Below are 7893 nucleotides of genomic sequence, written 5' to 3'. Positions count from 1 at the left end.
CACCCACACACACACACACACACACACACACACACACACACACACACACACACACACACACACTCTCTCGCTCTCTCTCACACACACACACTCCCTCTCTCTCTCACACACATTTTTAACATTACCTCTCTCTCTCACATCACACTTTTTAACATTATTTTTTATAATATTTTAATGAACATTTTTTATGGTTTTTGTTTTAATTTTATGCTTTTAGTTAGCAAATATATGCACTAAAGTGTTCAAACACTTCTAGGGTGTTTTTTTGAGACTCTGCTATAAAGAGCAGCTCTTCCGACTCTGCTAAACATCTCCTGCGGTTTCACAGAAGAAAGCAAGTCATATTTGACTGAATGATGCCAGAAGCTTTATTTCTGGGTGAGCTCTCTCTCTCTCTCTTTAGGTCGATCTGCTCTGCAGGCCTGTGTTTGAAAGTCACTCTTTCAGTCCACATCTCCGGCTCCATTCATCTGCACTCGGCCCGCACCAAACTCACATCACAAGCTGCCTAACTGAGAGTTTCACTCCAAAACCACGAGTCACACAGAAGCACTTCAGAGCTGCGGATGTCTGCACAGAAGAAGCACCGCTGACGTCAGACAGCTTCCTCCTCGACTCTGCAGAAGATGAAGCTCGCAGTCGCTCTGTGTCCAAAATCAGGAGCGTGCAGCCTCTCGAGCGGAGAGCGTTTCAAATCAATCAAGTCACCTTTAAATATATATAGCGCTTCATACAATACAGAGTGCGTCAAAGCAGCTTAAATAATGATGTTTTTGATGATGTGTTTGTGATATTTTGAATGCAGTGCTTCATTCTGCAAGAGATGCGAGGCATTTTTCATTTTGTGTGCAATTCTTGGATTTGTGTGTAAAGTTTGGAAAATGTGTTTAAGCTGTTGAAGAAAAAACTGTAGTATCACTGATATACCATTATAGCTTTTTCTTGCAGTTTAGCTAGAAATAAAAATTCAATTAACTTAAAAATGATTCATTATTAACTATATAGATATTTTTTTTAAACACAAAATTAATAAAAATGAAAAGAAAAAAAAACCTAAAAAGTAAATAAATGAAAATGTAAAGCTAATATTAAGGCATTAACTTAAAAATGATTCATTATTAACTATATAGATATTTTTTTAAAACACAAAATTAATAAAAATGAAAAGAAAAAAAAACCTAAAAAGTAAATAAATGAAAATGTAAAGCTAATATTAAGGCCAATATTTAGCCAAAACAGTAAAGAATCTTAAATTTGATTAAGTGACAAACAAGTATAAAGCATGCAGAAACAAGTGGAGAAATACGTTTCATTAAAACACATGGCAGAAATCGAATGATAAAAACTGATTTACACATTAGTCACCTCAGAAACTCCCTCCAGATTTAACACAGCTTTACTCTGAACAGCTCTGAAATCAACACGCAGATCTGACTTCATTTGTCTTTCTGTGTCAATGCAAACACACTACAAAATCTATCATCTCCAAACACTCAGCCGGCAGTAAATCTCAACTGTGTGATTGTTTATATCATAACGTAATGTAACTATATTACCATCCAGCTCTATCTGCTTCAAGGTATGAAAGTACAGACATTATAAACATTAACATCATGATTTTCTGTAAAGCTGCTTTGAAACAGTGTTTATTGTGAAAAGCACGATACAGATAAAATAGTCTTGGCTTGGCTAGATTCCTGTAAAGTGATCTTCTGTCCTCGCGCTCACCTGGAAAACACCAGACGCTCAGACTCTGGACTGCTGAGCCACGTTTGGGTGCGAAACCTTCAAATGTCTGAATGAATGTGATTATAGGACACAAAATCCTCTCGCAGGACAAACAACAATCAAGCCAAGCTTCTAGCATCAAGTAAATGATCTGGAATGTTGTGTGAAGCGGTAAAGTTTGCAAACAATCAGATCGTAATAGATTAGACAGACGGAGAGAATGAGCTGAGCGAGGATCTGAATGACTAAATACAACACACATGAGGATCGGAACACAATCACAGGTGACAGCAGAACTTTTCAGGGCTTGGATACATGGTTTATTCAAAAAATCTTTCTAGCACATACTATAACCTGATTAATTAATGTTTTAACCAGATTTTCACAGTTGTCACTGGTGTTGATACACATTTCACTGAACTGTAACATTAAATCTCACTAATGAAACTTCACATCAAACAACTGATGAAAGAATGAAAGTCTTCAAACTGAACTACTGATTAAACCCAGAAGAAACTATATAAACTATCATTGAGGACATTTCACACTAAACTACTGATGAAATAAGAAAGCCCTTCACCGAACCCTACAGATTAAAGAAAGTATTTCTATTAATACGGAGTATAGAATAAACCTATCACATTAAACTACTGATTAAAGAAAAAACTGTTCATTAAACTACTGAAAAAATAAAAAAAACTTTACATTGAACTACTGAATAAAGAAACTCTTCATGCTAAACTACTGAATAAACTTTTCACATTTACCTATTGATTAAAGAAGAAACTGTTTAATATAAACTACTAGTTTATGATGAAACTGTTAATTAAACTACTGAATGAAAAACTATTAAGACTAAACTACCAATTAAAGAAACTTTTCACGCTAAACTACTGAATAAAGAAAATATTCTTAACATTTCACCACTGATTAAAGAAGAAACTATTTTACATTAAACTACTGAACAAAGAAGAAACTATTTAAATTAAACTACTGAACAAAGAAGAAACTATTTAAATTACCGGTAAAATAAGAAAATATTCATTAAACTACTGAATAAAGAAACTCTTCATGCTAAACTACTGAATAAAGAAGAAACTATTTAAATTACCGGTAAAATAAGAAAATATTCATTAAACTACTGAATAAAGAAACTCTTCATGCTAAACTACTGAATAAAGAAGAAACTATTGAAATTACCGGTTAAAGATGAAACTGTTCATTAAACTACTGATTAAAGAAACTCTTCATGCTAAACTACTGAATAAAGAAGACATTATTTAAATTACAGGTTAAAGAAGAAACTGTTCATTAAACTACTGGAAACTGTTCATTAAACTACTGAATAAAGAAGAAACTATTTAAATTACCGGTTAAAGAAGAAACTGTTCATTAAACTACTGAATAAAGAAGAAACTATTTAAATTACCGGTTAAAGAAGAAACTGTTCATTAAACTACTGAATAAAGAAACTCTTCAAACTAAACTACTGATTAAAGAAGAAACTATTTAAATTACCGGTTAAAGAAGAAACTGTTCATTAAACTACTGAATAAAGAAACTCTTCATGCTAAACTACTGAATAAAGAAACTCTTCAAACTAAACTACTGATTAAAGAAGAAACTATTTAAATTACCGGTTAAAGAAGAAACGGTTCATTAAACTACTGATTAAAGAATTTCTTCATGCTAAACTACTGAATAAAGAAACTCTTCAAACTAAACTACTGATTAAAGAAGAAACTCTTTAAATTACCGGTTAAAGATGAAACCGTTCATTAAACTACTGAATAAAGAAACTCTTCATGCTAAACTACTGAATAAAGAAGAAACTATTTAAATTACAGGTTAAAGAAGAAACTGTTCATTAAACTACTGAATAAAGAAACTTTTCACTATAAACTACTGAATAAAGAAAAGATTCTTAACATTTCACCACTGATTAAAGAAGAAACTATTTTACATTAAACTAATGATTAAATAAACTCTTCATGCTAAACTACTGAATAAAGAAGAAACTGTTCATTAAACTACTGAATAAAGAAACTCTTCAAACTAAACTACTGATTAAAGAAGAAACTATTTTACATTAAACTAATGATTAAATAAACTCTTCATGCTAAACTACTGAATAAAGAAACTCTTCAAACTAAACTACTGATTAAAGAAGAAACTATTTTACATTAAACTAATGATTAAATAAACTCTTCATGCTAAACTACTGAATAAAAAAACTCTTCATGCTAAACTACTGAATAAAAAAAATGATTTACACTAAACTACCAATTAAAGAAGAAACTTTTCACTTTTAAACAACTGAAATAATGAGAAGTGAATGAGCTCTTTGCTGAAATAATTGACGCTGAACTACTGGCAGAGACTGAGCGCCGGCCCATGATCCTCCGTCATCGAGCGGAGTGCAGGAACAGAGGGAGGCTGTCTTTAGAAAATGAGTAGGAAGCAAAAAATGAAGTTAGCTGGGGGAAAAAAGAGAAAAAGACGAAAGAAGAAAGAAAAACACAGGATGCTGCGATCTGGAACGACAGAGCTCGAGAGACAAGTAAGGGCAGGTCTGGGACAAAGAGCTCGGGAAGAATTAAAAAACAACAGGCAGAGTGAGAGAGAGAGAGAGAGAGAGAGAGAGATAAGATCGCAGCTACAGCCGGTAAACTGAGCTGCTTTGGCTGCAGTGTGTTGCGAGCCGGCATTAAAAAGTTTGTTTTACGCAACTGAGGTGGTTTCCAGCCCGCCGGACACGCTCTCTCCTGACTCGAGGGAAGTAAGGATCATGGGATATACGTGGGTGGACAATAACCAAACAGACACTGGGTAAAGGTGTAAGAGAGTGGGAAAAAAAGAAAGAAAAATTGAGGAAGGAAGACTACAAATACTCGCTTTTAAAAAGCACTGTGCATCTCTGTATACGTAGTGCTTACGAGATCAACATTAATAGTTCTGACTCCATATTCTGTGATCAAAGTCTCTGAGAATGCTGAAAAATAAACACCTGTAATTTGTGTTCAAATGTAATATGTATAATTAATAAAGAGTTCACATTAAACTACTGATCAAAGAAACTCTTCAAATTAAACTACTGACTCAACAAAAAACTTTCTCATTAAACAACTCTGTGTTTACGAGATAAATATTTATAGTTCTGACTCTTTATTCTGATTGGATGAGTTGCGATCAAAGTCTTTGCTAATGCTGGAAAATACACACCTGCAATTCATGTAAGAATTTAATATGTATATTAATAAAGAGCCTACAGTTGGGACTAATGAAATTCAAAGTCTTTGCTAATGCTGGAAAATACACACCTGCAATTCATGGAAGAATTTAATATGTATATTAATAAAGAGCCTACAGTTGGGACTAATGAAACATTACTGTTCATTCGGATTATTATGCTTTTATGAAACATGGTCAACTGCTGGATGAAAATATGTTAAATGTATTAATCATAAGACATAATCGTTAAATTTAAGAATAATACATTTACTTTGGTCTGAGTAAAATCAAGGCTGTACAGTTTTATAGGTGCATAAATATCTATCAGTACACGACAAATAAACATGGTACAATATAATGAGCAATGCAAACCCAAAGTCCAGCACCGTATGTCTGTGTCCTAATATGATCTTTGACCCGTGTGTGGTCTTGTTATCGAGTTTCACAACTTGTGTGTGTGTGTGTGTGTGTGTGTGTGTGTGAGTCATTTGATATCCAGGCCAACAGCATTCCCTTCACAACTGTTTGATACATGCCATGGGAATATCCTCTTCTCCGAAACAGGCGATTCTCTCAGTGTCCAGGAGCGCAACCAAATAACCCCAATAAATGCTATCAAGGCCCAGATGGAATTTTAAAAAGATTATTGGTGGACTTATGTGGAATGGATTTAAGTAGAGCTAAATTTACACCAACAGAGCTGAATGCACAATCGAGTTAGACACAATACCAAACCAAATGCACATGCAACAGGCAGAGGATGTAGAGCTCTGTAAATGAAGGGCGTTACGACTCTGCGGAAACCTGCTTTTCCCCGAGTTCTGCGGGCGAGATTCCATGTGGGCCTGATAATAATCCCAAACCAAAACACAACAGCGCCAGCAGCTGAATGAACCCAAGAATGGACCATACTGGATGAAAAATGGGAACGTTGAGATGGACTCTAACAGAAATGGGATTATAAAGGAAAATTGAGCATTCTTGTAGCTCAATGAAAATGTCATGGGTTCGATTCCCAGGGAATGCATGAACTGACCAAATGTGCAGATTGAATGCAATGTAAAAATACAATAAATGGATCCTTTATGGTCATTCGCTAGTCTAAATTCTTGTGGCACTCAAAAAGTAATGGAAACGCAAGGTCATGGGTTCGATTCCCAGGAAATTAATGAACTGACCAGATATGTAGACTTAATGCAATGTAAATTGCTTCAGAATGTCTCTACCAAATGTATTAATGTAAATATAAAATAAATGTCTCCTTTACGGTCATTCTCTAGTCTAAATTCTTGTGGCTATTAAAAAAGTAATAGAAAGGCAAGGTCATGGATTTGATTCCCAGTGAATGCATGAACTTATATAATATACAGCTTGAATCCAAAGTAAGTATCTTTGAATAAAACAGCATAAATGCCTGCTGGAAACTGAGCATGTCTAGAACAGAAGGACATGAGCTTACTGTTGTTGGACTTGAGGTCTCGGTGGATGACGGGGACGATGGCCTCGTTGTGCAGGTACTGCATCCCGTGGGCGATCTGCACCGCCCAGTTGACCAGAACGTGCGGCGGGATCCGTCGTCCGGCCAGAGCGCGGCTCAGCGGGCCGCCAGACGCGTACTCCATGATCAGGCACAGGTTGGGCTCCTGCAGGCAAACGCCCTTGAACGCGGTGATGTTGGGGTGCTGGAGCATGGCGAAGAGCCGGGCCTCGTTCTGGACGTTCTGGGCTGTGACGCTGATGTCCTCGTCCGGATCCTGACGGGCCGCTTTCACTGCCACCAACTCACCCTTCCAGGTCCCTCGGTAGACCTTCCCGAACCCGCCGACCCCGATGACCTCCTCCAGACTCAGCTCGCTGAAGTCCACCGTCTCCAACTCGCTCGGTCCCAAACCGGAGCCCTGCAGCTCACCGTATCCGCTGGGTTTGAAGGAGACGTAGTTGGAGGGGAAGATTCCCACCTTGTTGTTGACCTTTCCTGCCCACCATCCTTCGTCTCCGGATATCTCCGAATCCAGAGACAGAACCTCCACTAGGTCCCCTTTACGCAGCGTGAGTTCGTCTTTCCCCGTAGCCTCGTAATCGAACAAAGCGGTCCAAACCGGGTTGGTGAAGCTGCCCTTCTGAGTCTGATCCAGGCTCTTCCAGGTGGACAGCGGCCCGCGGGAGAATATGTTCTTCAGCGGCTCCATTGAGAGTTTACAAGGCGCTTTGAGTGAAATCAGAAGAAGTGTGATGTAGAAGTTCAGGTGGGTTCGTCACAACCCTGTACGCCCGGATCATCGGTGGAAGCGTCTCCATCAGACATCGATCCCCATGTAGACGCCAAATCAGTCACTCGAGGAGCATTTACCCCGAAAACATCACATAAGAGAGGAAAACAACTCAACAAGATCTCAAGTCCTTCTAAAACCCATCGGCATCGGCCCTGGAGAGTTGAAGTCTGTGCTCAGGGCTCAGTATTTTTAGCTGCTGGTGGTTTTGCCCGAGCAGGAAGCGCTCAGAAGAAGAATAGCAGGAAAAGCCGCTTCGACTCGCGGCCAAACGCGCTCAGAAACGCGCTCGGCTGGATCGCGTCGTCAGGTTTCTCCGTCCGGACCGATCATCGCGGGTCTGATCGGTTTCTGAAGTTCTGCTCAAGTTCTGGAACTTCTTTCTGGGCGGCTGGAGCAGGAAGAGGCGCGCGGCTGATCGCGTCTAGCGGTTTCAATGGCGTCGCGTCATTCCTACCGCTCCGCGTCGATCGTCTTCATTCGCGCGGCTCAGAGACGCTCGCAAAGTCGGTGTGTTGAGCCCGTTTACCGTGAACTCTTCCCGTCTGTCCGGTAGAGGGTGGGACAGGAAAAGAATCAGATGACTGTCGACTCTCCTCCTCCCTCTCCTGGCCGCTCTCTCTGTGTGTGTGTGAGAGAGAGAGAGAGTGTGTGTGTGTGTGTG

At 38.6% G+C, this 7893-nt stretch overlaps 1 pseudogene; it reads right to left on the bottom strand.

Annotated features, from left to right (window-relative positions):
- Window positions 1–6314: 6314 nt before the first annotated feature.
- LOC107714884 (mitogen-activated protein kinase kinase kinase 11 pseudogene) lies at window positions 6315–7837 on the bottom strand (annotated as a pseudogene).
- Window positions 7838–7893: the final 56 nt, after the last annotated feature.

This window comes from Sinocyclocheilus rhinocerous, unplaced genomic scaffold, assembly GCF_001515625.1.
Source record: "Sinocyclocheilus rhinocerous isolate Xijiao unplaced genomic scaffold, SAMN03320098_v1.1 scaffold1892, whole genome shotgun sequence".
In the NCBI taxonomy this organism is placed as follows: Eukaryota; Metazoa; Chordata; class Actinopteri; order Cypriniformes; family Cyprinidae; genus Sinocyclocheilus; species Sinocyclocheilus rhinocerous.
Note: the sequence above shows the minus strand (reverse complement) of the source record. Positions and strands in the feature narration are given on the sequence as shown.